The sequence below is a fragment of the Paramormyrops kingsleyae genome, chromosome 14 (assembly GCF_048594095.1).
Source record: "Paramormyrops kingsleyae isolate MSU_618 chromosome 14, PKINGS_0.4, whole genome shotgun sequence".
Taxonomy (NCBI): domain Eukaryota; kingdom Metazoa; phylum Chordata; class Actinopteri; order Osteoglossiformes; family Mormyridae; genus Paramormyrops; species Paramormyrops kingsleyae.
In genome coordinates this window covers 2,076,063-2,091,400 of record NC_132810.1, presented here as the reverse complement: position 1 = coordinate 2,091,400, position 15,338 = coordinate 2,076,063, and the positions used below count along the sequence as shown (strand labels likewise).

The 15,338-nt window shown below is 39.6% G+C and overlaps 1 protein-coding gene across 1 annotated transcript in view; it reads right to left on the bottom strand.

Moving 5' to 3' along the window:
* Window positions 1-9,522, bottom strand: part of slc24a4a (solute carrier family 24 member 4a) — a 62,763-nt gene extending 53,241 nt beyond the window's left edge. The window contains exon 1 of the mRNA XM_072699042.1: window positions 9,281-9,522. The gene's annotated coding sequence lies outside the window, so the exon portion shown is untranslated. The remainder of the gene's footprint in view (window positions 1-9,280) is intronic.
* Window positions 9,523-15,338: the final 5,816 nt, after the last annotated feature.

The window sequence follows — 15,338 nt, the reverse complement described above, 5'->3', positions numbered from 1 at the left end:
CTGCAACTTCCCTGTGAATGAATGGTCACGCCCGTAAGGAGGACAACCTTCCCTGCATCAACATTCTACGTCAGCATAGGACACCCTGACAAAGCTGTATAGAGGGACACTTCACTAGTTAGGCTGGACAACTTCATCTTTACCCTCAATGGCATAAAAGAGCATTTGATACTGTGAGGGGACACAATTTAATAATTTAAACACAAAGGTTTATTTATTGTGGGGAATGAATGAAACCAACTTAAATGTTGTCCCCCTTCCTCTAGGTTCATATGCCCCTGTTTACCCTGTTAAGGGGTAGTTTTACACTGGACCCACAGACTATATAATGTATAAATTGATATTATGTTAAATACTAAGCTGCATAATTTAGCTGTTTTTTAATCACTGTGCAGAAGATGCAAGCAGGAGCACCCCGACGATATCGTCTGCGTAGTGATATGATTGGTGTGTGGAGTTCGGTAAAAGGAAATAGTTCCTACATTAAACTGCTCGCTACCAAGTTTGTAGATTATCTTGAGTAATGTGGTCATGATTTCTGGTAAGAGACATTACTGTTGAATTTTTCTAATGTATTTTTTGGCTTTTTAAACGCTACAGAAAGAACGTCATTCAGTCGAATTATATTCAAGAGAAGCCCAACATTTCTAAGGCAGATATCTCTAAAACTAGGCTACTTCCAGCAGAACAACCTTGATGGATACTTAACTAGCTCTAATGCCCGTCCAAAACCTACCTTTTTTACTTTTAGGGTGAACTGCCCTGTTAACTTATCTAGCAGCCTGAGACTGACATTGGGACGGACAGGATTTAACTAACTGTCCCATGTTTTCCACGTTGGGATAGGGCCCTTGCTGTTGGGATGGGGGCTATAACCTGCGCAATAATCTGTGCCTGGGTGCTACAGAGAGAAGAACATATTTTCCTTATTCAGTATGATGTTACTTTACTGCCAGAGGTTTCTGTACCTGCATATTTCCATTTTGGTCATATGTTACAAAAATGCCCATCCTCAAAGATTCAGTCCCTCAAGTCCCTAGAAATCTGCTGTAGCTTTAACAGAAAAAACGCTGGTTAGTTATTTTATATATACATTGATATAACCTAAAACCTCATCTCTGAGTAAACGCAGCAGTCTGGAATCATTTGCCATTTATGTATCACCTATTGTGCTGTATATTTTTACATGTAAAACAAAAAATATGTAAATGTATTCATATTTACATTCATTCCACGCTCACCCTGCTGTACTCATTCTTGCACGGAAAATAATGTTCTTCCATGTCTTTCTTGAATGACTTTTTCAATATGACTGAATGAGACTTATTGTACCCACTGAAGGGAAGCCAGACATCGGTAAGTGCAGATATTGAAAAAGCAGAGCAGCTGTTAAGTTAGCAATACGAATGATATTTGTCTTTTTTGTTTAATGATGACCTGAGTTCGATTTTGAGTAATCAAGACCCTCAGCACAGTGGCTCTGTGGGAAATACTGAGGTTGCTGGTTTGCATAGGTTATGGAAAGGTTAATGTCAACCAGACACTTTTATTCAAGAATAAAGAATAACGAAATATGATTGGTTCAGTGAGATCACCGATCAGATTGTAGAGGAGGCGTAACCAAGACATCTGATTGGTTGATCTGGCCTCATCTAGTTTATTGGTCCCAACTCATCTATAATCTGATTGGTTATCTCTCTGAACCAATCATTTTTCGTTCTGCTTTCAGAACATTTTTGTGTAAGTATAATTCCCATGAGGGAAGAACTTCCGGATGAGAAGCCATTGATTTATTAAGCTTTATATACATCTTGGTATTCAGGTGCATTATGGGCAAAACCTGACTTATTTAGTGATTATCTATTATTAAAACTGGACTTGTGTACCATCTTGTTTAGGCAGGTTAAACAGGACTGTAAAGTCTGTCTGGACTATAAGTGCATTACAATGGTAAATCATTTTGGTATCTTACCACTAACCATAGGTCCTCAGCGTGAAACACTGTTGCTACCTAAGTGACTTGTAGCCATTTGTATCCTTTTATAGTTTCCATTAAGCAACGTTTGAATTAAAGATCATAATCGCGCATTGATTTACTATTGTTATTCGCCTGGCTGGCACTGAATGTGCAGTTATAGAAAATTAATCAACACCCTTCAGATTCTAGAATTCGACAGTGTCGTAGTATAAATCTGGATAATCAGGTTTTGCTCCGCAGTCTAATGAAATGTGGTGTAGGCGGATCTCAGTGTGTAACTCTCGCTGTGTCGGTGTGTGTCTGTGTGATGTACTGTACACCCGCCCAGCCATACTGTAAGTGTAGGTTCCACGCTCACTGTGACCCTACGGAGTTTAAGTGCTCATGGAAAAACAGATGGGTGAAAAAGGAGACCCCTTTCCTCAACTAGACAAAAGGGCATTGCGGTGAAATCAATAAAAGTCTATTACAGAAATCAAGTACTCAATAGTGTTCAATTTAAATTGCGTAGTTTTAGTCAAGAAGTAAAATATTAAACTGCCTGACACTCGGGAGCAAAGGAAATCGGTTCATAGAGAAGGATATATATCCATAGATTATTCCGAAAGTGTCTGCGGTCAGTGGTTAGGGGTGAGAGGGGCAGACAATCTGGCCACTGAAATCTGGAATGGCTCCATGGCGTGTGAGGATGCCGACCTGCTGAGCGATCATGTGAGGAGGAGGAGGAGGAGGAGGAGGAGGAGCTCTGCGTCACAGCCGTCAGCTCAGCGGGATCTTATGCTTCGCGGCACCAGACAGGAAGAGCAGCGGAGAGGGCGTGGCCTTCTATTCATAAAATATCTGAGAACTTCACCATGGCCCAAGGCCTCTGGGCTACTTGTGATGTCAGAGCTCTCCCCCACTATTTTATAAAGGCGTGTAGTTGTCGACTAGGCTGGGGGCTTCTGGGGTTCAGCTTGGGTAAACCTGTGTATTAAAGAGCTCCTGTGCACAGTAAAATTGTATAATGTCAATTAGCTGGGATGTTTTACTTAACAGTGATTATGGAGCTGAACAAAAATATTGCAGATGCAGGTCACAGGAGACTGTATTGCAGAGAAACACATTTAAGGCACATCAATATAAAGACTCTTTTCTGGAGTTAGGCTGAATTGTAAGCTTTGCAAATCGTTTTGTATGAGAAAGCTGAGAAAATGAACTGACTGTGAATCCAACGAACGGTTTGTCTGTTTTTAAACTGTGAGTTTGATATTAACCTGACGTCTAGTGATTCAGAGCATGTGCAGTCAGCTGACCGGGATTTCAGTTGAGCCGATGACAAAGTGATTTCATAACTGGACCATATTACTAAGAATCCCTTACAGACTGATTGCACAATTTTAAGTTTGGTTTTTCTTTCCCACCCGATTTCTCAGAATATAATACGCCGCAAACCCAGCATTCACTATAAAAATCATTCCCTGAGATGGAAGAAGGAATCCAGGATTATAGTGATCCATCCCCAGCACGAGAATATCACACACATCAACTGTATTTATAATGGGCTCTCACTGTACAGGCAAACATACAGGGCAATCACTGCTGACGCCAGGGTAGCAACTGACTCTTCATTAAAAATAACAAAAATAACAGCCACTGTATTAGCAAAGTGCTTTATATGCTCTTTGAACTGTTTCATTTCCATTTACCACTTAATGCCTAACAGGTAGCATGGTAGCATTATGAGTAGCTCTGTTGCATCATACCTCAGTTACTAGGGGTTCAGATCTCACCTCCTCTCTGAATGATGTGCGATTCACATGTTCTCCCCATATCTTGCAAGTTTCCTTGTGCGGGTTAAATACGAGTAATTAGGCTGATTGGCATTTCTAAATGACCTGCAGTGTGTATGTGCTCTGCATTACACTGGTGTGTCCTTGCTCTGTGACCCCTACATGGTTGGGAGATGGATACTTCATGGAGCTGTTCTAAAAGCGTTCTTCCCCAGGTCTCGCTTAGAAAATTCAATTAACTCACGTCAGATAAAGCTGCACTCATTCATTTAGCTAATGAACCACAAAATCCACAAATCCATGTTATTATTTTGAGTTTAAAGAATTTTGACACATAAGTGCATAACTCCACATGGCCTGTGTTTGTTCTTGATTGTAAAGTGAATATTCAATATTATAAAGCAATCATATCTTTCTTGAGAAAAATGTGCAAAAGTATCACAGAACAAACATTACGCTTTCCATACAGTGACATTAACTTAGTCATTCCTTTACAAATTCTGTTGTTCGACTGGTATTTAATTGAACATCATCACCCTGTCATAATACCTGCAAAGCATCTTGCACTCATTGGGAATAACCCTGCAATTCCTCCCTACTGTTGGTAACTGGGATCAGCAGGTTCAATAAGAGGATAACAGTCAGTAAGAGGCTCAAATATTGCAGATCTACTAATGTACTTTGCAAATGAATGGATATGTTGGAGCTCCAGTACTGAGAGCCTTTATGTAAGAATGGAGCCAGGGAAGGGAAGGGAAGGGAAGGGGCTCTTTGCCGCCATGCGGGAATTACTGTGAGTGAGGAGGTGCATCATAAATAAGAGCAGTGGATCCATGGCTTTAAGGCATGTGCGTCACGTGCATAAGACACTTTCACATCCAAGACGCCCTGCAGGCCATCCCGGGTTTACCCGCCGGCACCTGACCAGCCTTGATGACGGCTAGGAGCTAAAACGTGCCTGCAGTTATTGGTTGTTAAACCTTGCGAATAGATATGCGGAAATGATATAGACTTCACTTATATATTTCCATCTTTCAGGGGAAATGTTTTGGTTAATTTTCAGATAATTACTCCTACCACACACCAATGGCTCAGCCAGTATGTTCTGTGAGTTTAAATAAGAATAAGCTGCTGCTGCTGCTGCTGACTGAAACCTTAAAAGACTTGAACCCTTAACAGGCAAATTTGATTTCCACGAAAAAGCTATGAATGTATTTGATGGGGTTTCAGGATATCAGCACACAGGGGTCTTTCTGGAGATTTTGGGCCCTCCAATCCAGTTATTTTCCAAATTTGGAATCGTCCTAACTCCCCTTCGCCCAACACTCTTGATGTAGCTAATTTTAGGTTTATAATGGAATAATAGAGATTTACCATATGATGTCTTGGGTGAGCGTGAGAGTCTGAAAGAGTGAGAGTCATGCCAGACGCGTGAGAGTTGGCAGCCCTGCACATAGCTATGGAAGCTGTTTACTTTACCATTATGAACGTTTACCTTACAGCTAAATGCATGTACCATTTGCAGTCACTCACAGAAAGGCACACATATAACACAAATGAATGAGGAATGACAATGTGCTTTGTTTTCTTAATAAATTATGGCTCTTGGTTTTCTATATGCTTAAAGGCTATAGCCTCAGGGAACACTTTAAGACTAAACTTCCCTATTTCTGTCTTTGCAAAAGATACCTGCTAGAATGATGTATTTATAAATAATATTTTATTATGTGTTTCTGCAAGGTTGCTTTTGTTGGCCATTCTGATATTCATGTTGGCTCCTCAGTGTAGCAAACTATTACATTAACTTGAGGCTGCTGGAACAGAGGCCAGCACTAGGACAGCTAAGATGATTAGGTGATGGATGTGTCTTGCTTTGCTTGTTAATTATGAATAACATGCAACGGCATACCAAGCCAAAATTTGATCACAGAAGGGGTTATTGAAGTACAATAATAAAACAAATTTACAGAACACAACATTTACATTACACAACATTTGGAAATTTTGTTTTCAATATTATTAATGTATATGTGCACTGCTCATTTTAAAGTACTACTTAAAGTTCTGTAGCAGCTTTCTCTGCCTCATTTCTCACAATAGGATAAAAATATCTGAAATCTGATTGGTTTAGAGACGGATAAGACTCTTTTCCACAGTCCTCTGTACTGTCTATTGATGCTGTATCAAATTATGGACAAAGCTGGGCTGTTCGTGCTCCACTTTAGAAAAGATTCATTGTAGTATGTTTGATGTAAATTATTAGTGTAATTTCACTGGGATGTAACCCAGAATGTGATAGATTTCAGTTAGGCTCTAGATCCACGTTTAAGCACTGATATCCATGCAGGAGGTATTAAGTATACAATTCCTCTTCTTTTTCAGTGCACAGAGCATAATATCACAGTCTTCTCATGTACCACTTGGGGGCGCTGAAGAGTACCACTGTTGGTACACGTAACGCAGTGTGAGGACATAGGCAACTGGAAGATGGACTGATGGACGGGTACAAGGTATTCCTCAACACAGCAGCTAAACGGTTAGCACTATGGCAGACCAAGAGGCGTGGAGTCGATTTGCCTCTCCAGTTTTGCGAGCATGGAGTGTCCCCTGCCTCATGCTCTGTGTTTATTAAGACAGGCTCTGGCCTCAATGTGACCCTACACTGGATAAGTGATTATCCAAAATGAATGGATGCCAGTTACTCAACATGGACACAAAGATTGTTATTAGAGAAACAAACAAGGATGTTATTGGTGAAGCACATTCTTAAGAACCAGGTCAATACTACAGCTCAAACCTTCTTGTTTGTGGTATTCAATCCACTAGTTGAAACCTTGAAACTTTGAAGTGGTCGATAATAACTGGAATTATGTGGCTGTTGCTGTTACTAAGCAGATTCTTGAAGTGTAACGTGGCTGTTTGATGCCAGTAATATGAAATGCTGTTCTCCAGTATCCTGCAGTACGTACCCTTCAGCACAACCAGTGTACAAGGTTACTATATATGAATGTTGGACCTTCTGAGGTCCAATCACTAGCTCAAGGTTACAAGGATAACTGCATCAGGACCTGAATCCATAACCCTGTACCACACTATTCATCAGGTTTACATTTTCTGCCCAATTTAACCAATGAAGGCTCAGCAGGGGCAGGTGATGTAATTAAAGGCTAACAATCTGTTGTAAACTTGCATTCCATAAATCACTGAAAACATACATTTGGGAAATATTACTGAATATAGTCATAGTTATAAGTTGTGTAAGCATATCTGTGCTAGTTTGATTGCTCTTGTGCTCCTCTTTGTGGCAAATTTTGGGATTGCAGATGAAAAAATACATTAGTAGAGTAGCCAGTTTTTTTTTTTGTTTGTTTGTTTTGTAGACCCAAGAACTCAATAACAATAAATAATATGTGATATAATGTAGAAGAAAACACTGCTAGCTGTTAACTAGACCTAGACATCATCACCACTGTCTCATTTTAACTAAATATAAACTTCTGAGTTGGGAAAACCTTGTTAAATACACAAACTTATGTCTAACATATACGATTATCAATGGACATGCTCCTTCAGTTTTAAGACAATTCATAAAAACAGGTTCATCTACAAATATATCTACAAGACGTACAATTAGAGGTGACTGTATAATTCAGATGAGAAAAAGCAGTTTTTGGCCAATCTGCGGTTTCCATTAGAGCTGCACCTGAGTGGAACACGATTCCATCCCACATCAGAGACATAAAAACATACCACACATTCAAACACAATTTAAAAACATGTTTAATTAGCCTCCAAACATGTCAACACTAAATAACATCACACTACCCAGCACCTCCAGTTCGTTGTATCTGGGCGCTGCTTTATTTATATCACTACTGCCATCAGCCATGTTCTGTCTTTCGCTTTTTTATGTATTTATTATTATTCTTTTCTCCCTATATTTACTGACCCTTCTCTTCTTGTATGTTTTATGTGTCTTTTTACTTCTTTTATTATGATCTATGTATATTTGATGTACTTTGTTTCTTTTAATATGCATCTGACCTGTTACCATCGGTCCATGGACAACAGATGTAAAGTAGCCATTTTGGCTGATTCTGGCACATTTACATTCTATGTTTATTAATGTGCGCCGTCCATGTCAAATAAACCATAAATAACATAAAATAAACTATGTTAAAGGCTACTGCAAAAAATTCCACATTATAACGTATCAGCTCAAGCTTATGTTATTGAAATACCACACATCAAGTACTACATTAGTTACAATATAAAGTTCTACAATATAAAGCACTATTCATATTTAGCATTTTTTTGCATGCATTCTTTCACAAGGGGTGTGTTTGCTTGTGTTGGATTATGTAACCTCTTCTTTAAATGTACTGTTATAACTCCATATAAACAGAATGAGGACAGAATACTTGTGTTTCAGCATGTGTGGGACTCTGGAACACCTGAGAATGTCAATGAAGACACTAAAAACACAACACAGGGCTGGATGAAACATCAAAAGATGTAATCCTGTGAGCCCATTGGTCAGCATACAGCTGGAAAACCGGAGGTGAAGGGCACAAGCACTTTAACACTGTCCTATAAGAACAGAAACATGAAAGTCAGTGTATTCCAGCAGACGGGGGCAAAAATGCTTTATTGAAATGTCTGTTTTAACAGAACCCTGCTGTATGTCCCAGTAATGTCACAGTCACACAAGGCACAGTGGGTAGGATTTCTCTGCAGAAAATTCAGAAAAATGCACAAGTTTACAGTTTATATTGTGGTTAGTTTTCTTATTGAGTTCAATACCTTTATCCACCCACTTCCAGTAACTTCTTACTTACTGATGATTGTTGTAGTTCACAGCTGATCACAAAAAATCACACGGCAGACATTTGGACAGGATGCTGCATACGTCACACATTACAGAGAATTCCGACCGCTGGGCTGGGGGGCATCTTCCCTGCTCTCTAGCTCTCATAACTCATGTCAAAACAAACAGTCTTTTCTGCTATTAATGCATTTTTGGACAATTCTGCTTTGTCACTCTTATTTGAACTTCCAGTGTACTGTTGTGTTCTACAAGGGATGGACTTCAGTACAGGGTGCCCGATATTTCCCATGTGTTTATTCACGAAGGACAGCATGTCTCACCACGGCTGTGGATTTCCCAGGCACAAAGAGCAGCCCTTCTGTCAGCAGTACTTAACTTAAGCTCCTCCTTAACCGTGCTAATCAAACAAAGAGCAAAGCTGGAGTCGCTGCTGGAACCAAAAGTACCCCGTTTCTACAGATGCATTAGACTGTTCATAACTGAATAGTGAATCTGCAGAGTTCACTACCACTTCAAGCAACATATGCGTGTTGTTTATGAGGTTACTGTGCATAATATCAGAGCCATAGTAATTACTGCTGTTTAGAAAAAATATACAGTAGGATTGTATGACTACCTGCCTTTTATAAATGGTTAAAATATTTGCATAGATGACAAATTCAAGCATAGTGATATACAGGATATATATTGAATAGGACATACCTGCATCAAACACTCATCCAGTAAAGATACTTTGCAGGATCTTCTGAAATCAAACGAAGGCTAATGTTAAGCCATTTTGCTTTCTCGTTGCAGCAGATTGTGGCATTAGTAATGGCTACATAGGGACTGTGATGTCTGATACCATGGGATTTAATCCCTGGACGCCCGCATAACGATTAACCTCTCAGTCACACTGGGAATATCCTTAGTCCCCCTAGGACCGAATAATGTCAGTACCAAGCTTTTAACACATTAACACAACTGTCTCAGTAAAACAAGGATTAACAGAGTCATCTAAATTTTCAAAGTCGTGCTCTTCTCAGGCTGAAACTGATATATACGGCATTGGTTCAAAATAGTTTTGCTCTGAATCTTAAAATGTATCATTTGAGGTGCAGTTTTAAGCAGATTCGCAGCACAAATTATAGTTACACTTTCAGTCAGCTTTTATTATGGATACCTGTATTTTCATGAATATGAAATTGGTGAGACTTTGCTAAATGCACATGCAGCTGCGGAAAAAATTAAGAGACCACAGCACAATTTTTTGTTTCACTCATTTCATTATGGGTATTCCTCTGTGAATAATATATATTTTTCTGCTAACTGCAGCCTGGTTCTTCCCTGGTTCTCACTGATGAAGGGCTTCTTTCTTGCTTTATCGCTTCCGCCCTCTACCTGGCTGGTTTCTGGTCCTTCCCAGTGTCTCCTGCTTCACCTTATTCTTGTTTACTGCCGTCTTGGAAATTCTGAACCAGAAAGCATCTTGCTGCTCAGCGTAGCCTCTGCCAGCAGAACCAGAATTAAACCATGATTTAAAAATACAGATTTGTTAAATATAAAGTGGTCTCTTAAATTTTTTCCAGGGCTGTATATGAGTGATTAAGGTGTTAATGCTTCAGTTTTGGACCGATGCATATTCAGTTTACCAGGTTTACCTTTCAAACACATCAGAGACACCGACTATTAAAATGATGTAATAACAATACATTTAGTTTTAGTATTATGAAAAGGGAGTCAATTAAATTAATGCTGACGATAAAAAAAAATAAAAAATCACTGGCGGGATTGGCCACTCGTAAAGTTTCTTCCTCAAACTGTTACCACATTTGCTAGCCTATGATTAATTGGTGTAGTTCTGAAGAATTGCACTTTTGAGATGTGGCCAACTGTGCACGCAGTAAGGCGGGGGGGGCGCCGTTGGGCGCTTGGACTTTTGGAAGGTCGCAATCATAATTTCTTGCCGTATTGCTAGGAAAGTGTCAGCGAGCATTCGTCGCTGTATGATTACTTGTCACAGTATTGACAGCAGTGAAATTAAAGTCTTTTCAGTCTGGCTGGCATCCTTTTAAATTAGGCCACAGCCTGCAGTGTGCGACAATAGAAGCAAACAAAAAATCTTAAGCAGTAATTTTCTGAACAATAATGCAGATTGAAATACATCATTCTGTGTGTAATCATTCATATTTGTATATCCAAAGGTAAACCAGTATGTTTATGTGGTTTAATGTTAGAAATGAATATTTAAATGACCGGTGAACAGAAAAAGAAGAAAATGATGATTGAAAGGTATTATGCAGTATGTGTGCTGTGGTAGCGTGTAATCTTTGGCACTCACTTTGAATACCCATTTATAAGATTTACTTCCTCACATCTGTATTTCCTGTTTTGTTTCCACTGAAAGCTGTCCTTTCATTTTTCCCAAGACGAATACTGAAAACGGACACCTTCGTGTCACTCCTACGTCTGACCACTTGGTGTCCTCATTCCACCACCAGACTGGGAACCAAGCACATCTTCTTTGCCCATAGACTTGATCTGGATGTTATGTGTTGCAATGTGTTTTCACACAGGCTTTAAAGCGAGAATTAGCTATTAGTTTATTTGTCAAGCAAATAGTCCCGTTTATGTATCTGCATATATTTACTCTGGTGGATATTATTTGGTTTTCAATCCACTTCAATGGTACAACTCTAGCGGCTCTCCAAGGTCAAATAGGAATAAATGTCTGTCAACCCTGGTCTACAATACTAGAGTTGCTTTTAGACTGGACTGAATTGTTATAACTATCACTGACTTATGCCTACAAATCTTCTTAGTGGACTGATGTGTTGTGCTAATAAGCAAAAACTTGCACAAGAATAAAGAATCAATCCATCCATCGATAGATGTTTTAATCTGGAGGCTAATCCCAGGCAGCACGGGGCAGAGGATGATCCTGGATGTGATGCCAGTTTGTCACCGGAAACATACATGAAGACATTATCAGCAATATAAAGACACTGGCTAAGCTACCAGCACATCTCTGCACAGCAGAAGCAAAGCCTGGATGAAGTCCCCCCAAATTGGGGGGAACCCGAACTAATCGGGTGTGATTTAAACCCTGAACCTTTGACGTGTGAGGCAACAGTGACCACTGAGTCACATGCCACCAGTGTAAAAGCATTTCAATACATATACTTATTGTATTGCCTATATTCCTCAAGACTAAAAAGAAAAGAAAATTATACGTACCCCCAACCCCCGTCAATGCAATACATTTTGGATATTAAATTGATTTTGGTCAACTGTCAGCTCAATAAAGCAGACATGATTAAGAGCTTAGAGAGAAAAAATATATAAAAAAAATAATAATAACCCAACAGGACTTGGACCGAGATACAGTGGCACATCACACAATATAATACCTGTACCTACAATGACTCTACTTCTGAATACTCAGACTTACACTCTGTGTCCTCCAAAATGATCTTGAGAAGATGCAATTTTTAATAAGCATATTGATGTGTGTTCCCTCATCTAAGAAGACCTCTGCAGAGTACCTCACTTATAGTTCCCTCTCCTGTGGCACATTTTATATTCTTTATTCCATTTTTACAGTCGAGAACATCTACCAGCCCCTGTTTGACAAATAGCTTCGTCCTATCCAGCATGACATGACGCGGTGAGCTTTGATCTGCTTCAACTGAGATTTTGGTAAGTGTTCCAGACTAGAGAGGAACCATATGAAACCTGAAAAACACAGAATACCAACTCCTGAAATCTCAAAGCAGTACAATCATTAAATGTGGCAAAAGCCAGTGTTGCTCAAATTGCAGTCCTGTGGGAAAATGAAAGCGATAGATGAAATGTGGCTATCAAGCTAAATGTTCCAAAGTAATATCCGGCGTAAAAAAACAACATTCTGTTCAGACATATGGCACAATGTTTTTGTCAAACTAGTAAATAGGTACATTTACATTCTAAAATTTATACATAAACAGATGCATCAAACACAGCAAACATAAACATGGAAATTAATGTTATTCTGAACAATTCAAATAATTTGGTGACTAAAAATACAACAAAACAGTCTCCCTGATTGCTTTCTTTAAAATGCTGTAATTTTCACAGGGGACGTCATCAGGGAAATGGATGAAATGAAATGAAGGTAATTATGTGGGTTTTTTTTTTTTTTGCGTTGTACGTAAGAACATTGCTCTCCATGTTCCATGTGAACTGCTTAAAAGAAACACCAAAAAAATCCTGCGTTAGCCAATCTATCTGTATGCACCATATCTGAGAATTCTATACATTCCGCTTAGAACTCTCCACCCTCGAGAACCGAAGACGTTTAATTCAACAGGTACAGTATCAGTGTCAGGATGCTGTATGGTGAGGTCAGTCTCTGAAGAAGAGTAGCACATCCAGAACAAGGGACTACTGCTGGTCACTGATCCGCACGCTATGGCGGCTAAGTGTCAATGTGCTACAAAGTCAGAAAATACTTACGAATTCTGAAAAGTCATGCAAAACAAAAAACACTGCAAATCCACTCTCAAAACAATGGAGGTTTCCAGGGGACAATGAAACCCCAGACAATGAAACGAGATGGACCATTTGGGCTGAGTGGTATATCAAATGTTTACGGTATATCAGTATATTTTCAAAATAATACATAGAATGACATAATACCATCTGTATCAAAATACTTTTATCGTGCACTAGAATGAAGACTCTGTTACAGATTTTGAATAGAGACCAGCAACATTATTCCATCCTGTGGTGCATTTCGCAAAAGCACAGTTGCTGACTACACTGGCAAAATATACAGTTGGGACTATGCAGTTGCAATGCAAGTGTTTCCCAAAACTATAGTTTAAAGTTTAAACATGTATAGTACAAACCATCATTAAACAACACTGGGGCTACCCAAAACCATAGTTCGAACTAAATTTCGTAAACACTGTCGTTAAGTTGTGTAGTGTGCTGCTCTCGAGCTACGGTTATTTCCTGGTGGCATTTTTGATGGCAGGAAATGCAATCGGGGGGTGGGTGGGCAACATCATGTGAGTGAGCTGAAAATGTGCAATAATCTTGCTTTTTTATGCATTTCTTGGATCACGAGTATAGTATGATTGGAAAGGATGTTGTTTAACCACTTTTGTTACTTATTACTTATTCATTACATATATAAATATACATTATATGCAGGAGAGTATTGAGACGCAACACTTAATCATTGAATTCAGATGTGTCATTCAGATCCATTGCCAATGCTGTATAAAATCAAGCACCTAGCCATGCAGTCTGGTTTACAAACATTTGTGAAAGAATGGGTGGTTCTGAAGAGCCCGGTGAATTCAAGCATGGTACCGTTATACGATGCCACCTTTGCAATAAATAAGTTCTTGAAATTTCATCCCTGATAGATATTCCATGGTCTGTACGTGGTATTATTGCAAAGTGGAAGTGTTTAGGAACAGCAGAAGCTCAGCCACGAAGTAAAATAACAGAGCAGGGTTGCCAAGTTCTGAGGCACATAGTGTGTAAAAGTCGCTAAAGCTCTGTTGACTCATTAACTGCAGAGTTCCAAACTTCCTCTGGCACTAACCCCAGCATAAAAACTGTGCGCTGGGAGCTTCATGGAATGGGCTTCCATGGCCGAGGAGCTGCAGGCAAACCTACCATCACCAAGCACAATGCCAAGCGTTGGATGGAGTGGTGTAAAGCACATCTCCACTGGACTCTCGAGCAGTGGAAATGTGTTCCGTGGAGAGACAAATCACACTTCTCTGTCTGGCAGTCTAATGGATGAGTCTGGTTTAACGGATGCCAGGAGAACATTACCTGCCTGACTGCATTGTGCCAGCTCTAAAGTTTGGTGTAGATGGGGCAATGGTATGAGGCTGTTTTTCGGGGGTTGGGCTGGGCCCCTTTTGACAATTCTATGCTCATAACTTTGTGGGTACAGTTTGGGGGCGGCCTTTTCCTGTTCCAGCATGACTGTGCCCCAGTGCAGAAGCAAGGTCCACAAAGACACGGTAGGGTGAGTTTGGTGTGGAAGAATGGCTTGCACAGGGCACTGACTTAAACCCCATTTAATACCTTTGGGATGAACTAAAAAGTGTGTGAGCCAGGCCTTCATGTCCAGCATCCATGCCTGACCTCACAAATGCTCTTCTGGATGAATGGGGAAAATTTCCCACATACAAACTCCAAAATCCAGTGGAAAGCCTTCCCAGAAGAGTGCCAGCTATTATAGCTGCAAAGGAGGGGGGGGGGGGGGCAACCTGATATTGATGCCTATAGATTTAGGACGGGGTGCCTGTGGGGGTAATGGCCAGGTGTCCCACTACATATAGTGTATCCTGCATGATATCACATCACAATAACTCATCACTATATATGAAATTTCAGCAAGTAATACTGTAACATTTATGAAACATAAAAGGAGATAAAATTACCCAGAATAAACTACTGTGAATAGAACTTACCCACCAATAGAGTGTATGAAACAAGTAGGTTGTTGCCAAGAGATGTGTCAACAGACGCAAACCGGTGCCAACGAATGCAAGGTGATTAGTGCACATCATGATGACAATGCGGAAACAATTTATCATGCAGCACATATATATATGTATATATATACATTACACATACACATGCATACACACAGTATTAAATGAAAAAATAAAATTAAATGGGGCAAATAAAATAAGGGAAATAAGGGAAAAATAAGGAAATTAATGGCTAAAAACAATTAATCAATTCTTAATCACTGAGCTTTCATTGCCAT